Below are 7500 nucleotides of genomic sequence, written 5' to 3' on the forward strand. Positions count from 1 at the left end.
TGCCCGCCCCAGTCCGCGCCAGCGCCCGCCCGCCGAGACCACCTTCTCTCCACCAGCCTTGGCCTGCTCTCCCCAGGGAAGGAAAGGACGTTCCCGTCCTTCGCCCGGCAGGGCCACGTCCACCGGTCGCCCCGCCGTGTCCCTTGGAACCTGGGCCCCGCCAGAGCCACTTCGTGCGTCGGCCCTCCAGTTCCACGACGCCCCCCTCGGCACACGCCCGTCGCCGCTGCTCTCCAGCAACAGCCAGCCAGGCGCACTCAAGCAAGTCCGGGCGCGCCCGGCCCAGAGAGGCCCGGAGTCGGAACCGACGGCCAGAGGGACAGAGAGACGACGGAAAGCAGGACGACGACACGAAAACCCACCCCACCGGGACACGCACACTGCCGCCGACACGCTGACCTGCGCACACCCACCGCCGGCGGGACGGTCTGTGCCGGGCCCCCCCGGCCCGCGGCTCCCGGGGAAGGAACCCGAGCAGCGCGCAGAACGGGACTCCTGAGACGTCGTCTGGGAGTCCTGGGGCCCCGCGGCGGGCTGCCAGCCCCAAGGCACCTGCCTCCTGCCCGGGGTGCCGCCCAAGCACCACCACCCTGCCTAGGAGAAGCTCCGTCTTCAGCAGAGGCTCATCTGCGGCTCGGCAAGGTCTGTGACAAGAGCATCTGTCCCGGGTGTGTCTGTCTGCTTCTGGGTCCAGCGTTGCCCCCTCCGTCTCCCCCCCCCCCCCTCTCTGTCAAACTCTTCTCTCTCTGTCAGTCTGACTCTGGGCTCTGTCTCTGTCTCTGCCTCTGTCACCCCCCCACACCCCCTCCCAGAACTCACCCCTGTCTCTCCACCACTGTGTCTCCTTCCTCTCTGTCTCCCTCTCACCATAGCCTCTCACGTATGCTCTCACTCTGGCTCTCCTGGAGCAGCTGGCTCATGCTCCCTCTCTTCCCCTCTGTTTGTCTGGGGTGGGGGTTGGAGGGGTGTGTGTCTAGGTGTGTGTTCTCTCTCTCTCTCTCTCTCTCTCTCTCTCTCTCTCTCTTTCTCTCTCTCTCTCTCTCTCTCTCTCTCTCCCCCCCTCTCTCTCTCCCTCTGTGTGTGTGTGTGTGTGTGTGTGTGTGTGTGTGTGTGTCTGCGTGGGCCGGCGCGCGCTCCTGTCCGTCCGATCGTCCGTCCTTCGGTCCGTCCGTCTTTCTCAGCCCTCTCTGCAAGGGGCTGTCTTCTTTCGCCACGGGGGCTGGGCAGGGAGGCCCGCTGACGCCCACCGGCCCGGTGTGGGGTGAAGGGTGGGGCGGGGTGGGGCGTCGGGCCCGGGCTGATGCCTTCCCTCCCGCCGCGACGGAGGTACTGGGTGGGTTTGGGCAAGTTGGTGGAGGCAGGAGGGGCGGCCAAGGTCCGCGCTGGGCTACGCCTAGGCCCGGAGGAGGGTGGGTGGGGCTCAGGGGCCGGCCGGCCGGCGGCCCGGAGGCCCGGGTCCGGACGCCTCCGGGGCCACTTGCCCCCTGCCAGCGAGCCTGATGCGGGGATCCGAGCTGGGACGGGCCTGGAGAGTCCCTGGGAGGCGGGCGGCAGGCGCGCGGTGTGCGCCGAGTGCTGTGCGCGGTGGCTTGGCTCGGCTCGGCCCGGCCCGGCCGGGCTCGGTTCGGCACGGCGCGGGCCGGCCGAGCCGGCGGCAGGGAAGGCGCAGCGCGGGCTCTTGAGGCGCCGCGTGGCGCCTGCTGCTGTCTACGGCCATACCACCCTGAACGCGCCCGATCTCGTCTGATCTCGGAAGCTAAGCAGGGTCGGGCCTGGTTAGTACTTGGATGGGAGACCGCCTGGGAATACCGGGTGCTGTAGGCTTTTTTTTTTTTTTTTTTTTTTTTTCCCCCTCCTCCGGCCTCCTGCCTCCTGCCTCCGTCTCCTTTAGCCGCCGCCCCTGTCCCCAAGGCGGCTCCCCGCAGGCCCGAGCACCTCCTGCCCCTCCCCCCCACCCCACGCCACGCCCGCGCAGCGCGCCCACGGCCTGCCCCGACCCCGCGGCAGGCAGCCAGCCAGCCAGCCAGCCGGCCGGCCTGCCTGCCGGCGGGCGCACCGGCAGCCGCTTCCCTGCCCCTTGGACCTCGCAGCCCCGGCCCCCCACAGCCCCCACAGCCCCCGGCCCTCCCCTGGGGGGACCGTGAGGCGGGAGGGGCGACGGCCCGACCGCGACTCCGCCGCAGGCCTGGGCTCCCTCGGTCCGTCCTCGTCCTCCTGCCGCCCGCGGCCCGCGAGCCCTCTCGACGTCCAACGGCGCCCAGCCGCCGGCTGCCCGCCCCAGTCCGCGCCAGCGCCCGCCCGCCGAGACCACCTTCTCTCCACCAGCCTTGGCCTGCTCTCCCCAGGGAAGGAAAGGACGTTCCCGTCCTTCGCCCGGCAGGGCCACGTCCACCGGTCGCCCCGCCGTGTCCCTTGGAACCTGGGCCCCGCCAGAGCCACTTCGTGCGTCGGCCCTCCAGTTCCACGACGCCCCCCTCGGCACACGCCCGTCGCCGCTGCTCTCCAGCAACAGCCAGCCAGGCGCACTCAAGCAAGTCCGGGCGCGCCCGGCCCAGAGAGGCCCGGAGTCGGAACCGACGGCCAGAGGGACAGAGAGACGACGGAAAGCAGGACGACGACACGAAAACCCACCCCACCGGGACACGCACACTGCCGCCGACACGCTGACCTGCGCACACCCACCGCCGGCGGGACGGTCTGTGCCGGGCCCCCCCGGCCCGCGGCTCCCGGGGAAGGAACCCGAGCAGCGCGCAGAACGGGACTCCTGAGACGTCGTCTGGGAGTCCTGGGGCCCCGCGGCGGGCTGCCAGCCCCAAGGCACCTGCCTCCTGCCCGGGGTGCCGCCCAAGCACCACCACCCTGCCTAGGAGAAGCTCCGTCTTCAGCAGAGGCTCATCTGCGGCTCGGCAAGGTCTGTGACAAGAGCATCTGTCCCGGGTGTGTCTGTCTGCTTCTGGGTCCAGCGTTGCCCCCTCCGTCTCCCCCCCCCCCCCTCTCTGTCAAACTCTTCTCTCTCTGTCAGTCTGACTCTGGGCTCTGTCTCTGTCTCTGCCTCTGTCACCCCCCCACACCCCCTCCCAGAACTCACCCCTGTCTCTCCACCACTGTGTCTCCTTCCTCTCTGTCTCCCTCTCACCATAGCCTCTCACGTATGCTCTCACTCTGGCTCTCCTGGAGCAGCTGGCTCATGCTCCCTCTCTTCCCCTCTGTTTGTCTGGGGTGGGGGTTGGAGGGGTGTGTGTCTAGGTGTGTGTTCTCTCTCTCTCTCTCTCTCTCTCTCTCTCTCTCTCTCTTGTCTCTCTCTCTCTCTCTCTCTCTCTCTCCCCCTCTCCCTCTCTCTCTGTCTCTCTCTCTCTCTCTCTCTCTCTCTCCCTCTCTCTCTCTTTCTCTCCCTCTCTCTCCCTCTCTCTCTCTTTCCCCCTCTCTCTCTTTCTCTCTCTCTCTCTCCCCCCCTCTCTCTCTCCCTCTGTGTGTGTGTGTGTGTGTGTGTGTGTGTGTGTCTGCGTGGGCCGGCGCGCGCTCCTGTCCGTCCGATCGTCCGTCCTTCGGTCCGTCCGTCTTTCTCAGCCCTCTCTGCAAGGGGCTGTCTTCTTTCGCCACGGGGGCTGGGCAGGGAGGCCCGCTGACGCCCACCGGCCCGGTGTGGGGTGAAGGGTGGGGCGGGGTGGGGCGTCGGGCCCGGGCTGATGCCTTCCCTCCCGCCGCGACGGAGGTACTGGGTGGGTTTGGGCAAGTTGGTGGAGGCAGGAGGGGCGGCCAAGGTCCGCGCTGGGCTACGCCTAGGCCCGGAGGAGGGTGGGTGGGGCTCAGGGGCCGGCCGGCCGGCGGCCCGGAGGCCCGGGTCCGGACGCCTCCGGGGCCACTTGCCCCCTGCCAGCGAGCCTGATGCGGGGATCCGAGCTGGGACGGGCCTGGAGAGTCCCTGGGAGGCGGGCGGCAGGCGCGCGGTGTGCGCCGAGTGCTGTGCGCGGTGGCTTGGCTCGGCTCGGCCCGGCCCGGCCGGGCTCGGTTCGGCACGGCGCGGGCCGGCCGAGCCGGCGGCAGGGAAGGCGCAGCGCGGGCTCTTGAGGCGCCGCGTGGCGCCTGCTGCTGTCTACGGCCATACCACCCTGAACGCGCCCGATCTCGTCTGATCTCGGAAGCTAAGCAGGGTCGGGCCTGGTTAGTACTTGGATGGGAGACCGCCTGGGAATACCGGGTGCTGTAGGCTTTTTTTTTTTTTTTTTTTTTTTTTTCCCCCTCCTCCGGCCTCCTGCCTCCTGCCTCCGTCTCCTTTAGCCGCCGCCCCTGTCCCCAAGGCGGCTCCCCGCAGGCCCGAGCACCTCCTGCCCCTCCCCCCCACCCCACGCCACGCCCGCGCAGCGCGCCCACGGCCTGCCCCGACCCCGCGGCAGGCAGCCAGCCAGCCAGCCAGCCGGCCGGCCTGCCTGCCGGCGGGCGCACCGGCAGCCGCTTCCCTGCCCCTTGGACCTCGCAGCCCCGGCCCCCCACAGCCCCCACAGCCCCCGGCCCTCCCCTGGGGGGACCGTGAGGCGGGAGGGGCGACGGCCCGACCGCGACTCCGCCGCAGGCCTGGGCTCCCTCGGTCCGTCCTCGTCCTCCTGCCGCCCGCGGCCCGCGAGCCCTCTCGACGTCCAACGGCGCCCAGCCGCCGGCTGCCCGCCCCAGTCCGCGCCAGCGCCCGCCCGCCGAGACCACCTTCTCTCCACCAGCCTTGGCCTGCTCTCCCCAGGGAAGGAAAGGACGTTCCCGTCCTTCGCCCGGCAGGGCCACGTCCACCGGTCGCCCCGCCGTGTCCCTTGGAACCTGGGCCCCGCCAGAGCCACTTCGTGCGTCGGCCCTCCAGTTCCACGACGCCCCCCTCGGCACACGCCCGTCGCCGCTGCTCTCCAGCAACAGCCAGCCAGGCGCACTCAAGCAAGTCCGGGCGCGCCCGGCCCAGAGAGGCCCGGAGTCGGAACCGACGGCCAGAGGGACAGAGAGACGACGGAAAGCAGGACGACGACACGAAAACCCACCCCACCGGGACACGCACACTGCCGCCGACACGCTGACCTGCGCACACCCACCGCCGGCGGGACGGTCTGTGCCGGGCCCCCCCGGCCCGCGGCTCCCGGGGAAGGAACCCGAGCAGCGCGCAGAACGGGACTCCTGAGACGTCGTCTGGGAGTCCTGGGGCCCCGCGGCGGGCTGCCAGCCCCAAGGCACCTGCCTCCTGCCCGGGGTGCCGCCCAAGCACCACCACCCTGCCTAGGAGAAGCTCCGTCTTCAGCAGAGGCTCATCTGCGGCTCGGCAAGGTCTGTGACAAGAGCATCTGTCCCGGGTGTGTCTGTCTGCTTCTGGGTCCAGCGTTGCCCCCTCCGTCTCCCCCCCCCCCCTCTCTGTCAAACTCTTCTCTCTCTGTCAGTCTGACTCTGGGCTCTGTCTCTGTCTCTGCCTCTGTCACCCCCCCACACCCCCTCCCAGAACTCACCCCTGTCTCTCCACCACTGTGTCTCCTTCCTCTCTGTCTCCCTCTCACCATAGCCTCTCACGTATGCTCTCACTCTGGCTCTCCTGGAGCAGCTGGCTCATGCTCCCTCTCTTCCCCTCTGTTTGTCTGGGGTGGGGGTTGGAGGGGTGTGTGTCTAGGTGTGTGTTCTCTCTCTCTCTCTCTCTCTCTCTCTCTCTCTCTCTCTTCTCTCTCTCTCTCTCTCTCTCTCTCTCTCCCCCTCTCCCTCTCTCTCTGTCTCTCTCTCTCTCTCTCTCTCTCTCTCCCTCTCTCTCTCTTTCTCTCCCTCTCTCTCCCTCTCTCTCTCTTTCCCCCTCTCTCTCTTTCTCTCTCTCTCTCTCCCCCCCTCTCTCTCTCCCTCTGTGTGTGTGTGTGTGTGTGTGTGTGTGTGTGTGTGTGTGTGTGTCTGCGTGGGCCGGCGCGCGCTCCTGTCCGTCCGATCGTCCGTCCTTCGGTCCGTCCGTCTTTCTCAGCCCTCTCTGCAAGGGGCTGTCTTCTTTCGCCACGGGGGCTGGGCAGGGAGGCCCGCTGACGCCCACCGGCCCGGTGTGGGGTGAAGGGTGGGGCGGGGTGGGGCGTCGGGCCCGGGCTGATGCCTTCCCTCCCGCCGCGACGGAGGTACTGGGTGGGTTTGGGCAAGTTGGTGGAGGCAGGAGGGGCGGCCAAGGTCCGCGCTGGGCTACGCCTAGGCCCGGAGGAGGGTGGGTGGGGCTCAGGGGCCGGCCGGCCGGCGGCCCGGAGGCCCGGGTCCGGACGCCTCCGGGGCCACTTGCCCCCTGCCAGCGAGCCTGATGCGGGGATCCGAGCTGGGACGGGCCTGGAGAGTCCCTGGGAGGCGGGCGGCAGGCGCGCGGTGTGCGCCGAGTGCTGTGCGCGGTGGCTTGGCTCGGCTCGGCCCGGCCCGGCCGGGCTCGGTTCGGCACGGCGCGGGCCGGCCGAGCCGGCGGCAGGGAAGGCGCAGCGCGGGCTCTTGAGGCGCCGCGTGGCGCCTGCTGCTGTCTACGGCCATACCACCCTGAACGCGCCCGATCTCGTCTGATCTCGGAAGCTAAGCAGGGTCGGGCCTGGTTAGTACTTGGATGGGAGACCGCCTGGGAATACCGGGTGCTGTAGGCTTTTTTTTTTTTTTTCTTTTTTTTTTTTTTTCCCCCTCCTCCGGCCTCCTGCCTCCTGCCTCCGTCTCCTTTAGCCGCCGCCCCTGTCCCCAAGGCGGCTCCCCGCAGGCCCGAGCACCTCCTGCCCCTCCCCCCCACCCCACGCCACGCCCGCGCAGCGCGCCCACGGCCTGCCCCGACCCCGCGGCAGGCAGCCAGCCAGCCAGCCAGCCGGCCGGCCTGCCTGCCGGCGGGCGCACCGGCAGCCGCTTCCCTGCCCCTTGGACCTCGCAGCCCCGGCCCCCCACAGCCCCCACAGCCCCCGGCCCTCCCCTGGGGGGACCGTGAGGCGGGAGGGGCGACGGCCCGACCGCGACTCCGCCGCAGGCCTGGGCTCCCTCGGTCCGTCCTCGTCCTCCTGCCGCCCGCGGCCCGCGAGCCCTCTCGACGTCCAACGGCGCCCAGCCGCCGGCTGCCCGCCCCAGTCCGCGCCAGCGCCCGCCCGCCGAGACCACCTTCTCTCCACCAGCCTTGGCCTGCTCTCCCCAGGGAAGGAAAGGACGTTCCCGTCCTTCGCCCGGCAGGGCCACGTCCACCGGTCGCCCCGCCGTGTCCCTTGGAACCTGGGCCCCGCCAGAGCCACTTCGTGCGTCGGCCCTCCAGTTCCACGACGCCCCCCTCGGCACACGCCCGTCGCCGCTGCTCTCCAGCAACAGCCAGCCAGGCGCACTCAAGCAAGTCCGGGCGCGCCCGGCCCAGAGAGGCCCGGAGTCGGAACCGACGGCCAGAGACAGAGAGACGACGGAAAGCAGGACGACGACACGAAAACCCACCCCACCGGGACACGCACACTGCCGCCGACACGCTGACCTGCGCACACCCACCGCCGGCGGGACGGTCTGTGCCGGGCCCCC

General features: G+C 70.2%; 3 non-coding genes across 3 annotated transcripts; all 3 read left to right on the forward strand.

Annotated features, from left to right (window-relative positions):
* The first annotated feature begins 1705 nt into the window (after positions 1–1705).
* On the forward strand, positions 1706–1824 carry LOC140695156 (5S ribosomal RNA). Its single transcript, XR_012070854.1, has one exon. It is a non-coding gene; the product is annotated as a 5S ribosomal RNA (ribosomal RNA).
* Positions 1825–4091: 2267 nt separating this feature from the next.
* LOC140695157 (5S ribosomal RNA) lies at positions 4092–4210 on the forward strand. Its single transcript, XR_012070855.1, has one exon. It is a non-coding gene; the product is annotated as a 5S ribosomal RNA (ribosomal RNA).
* A 2279-nt stretch (positions 4211–6489) lies between these two features.
* On the forward strand, positions 6490–6608 carry LOC140695158 (5S ribosomal RNA). The gene has a single exon (XR_012070856.1). It is a non-coding gene; the product is annotated as a 5S ribosomal RNA (ribosomal RNA).
* The last annotated feature ends 892 nt before the right edge of the window (positions 6609–7500 follow it).

The sequence above is a fragment of the Vicugna pacos genome, unplaced genomic scaffold (assembly GCF_048564905.1).
Source record: "Vicugna pacos unplaced genomic scaffold, VicPac4 scaffold_159, whole genome shotgun sequence".
Classification (NCBI taxonomy): domain Eukaryota; kingdom Metazoa; phylum Chordata; class Mammalia; order Artiodactyla; family Camelidae; genus Vicugna; species Vicugna pacos.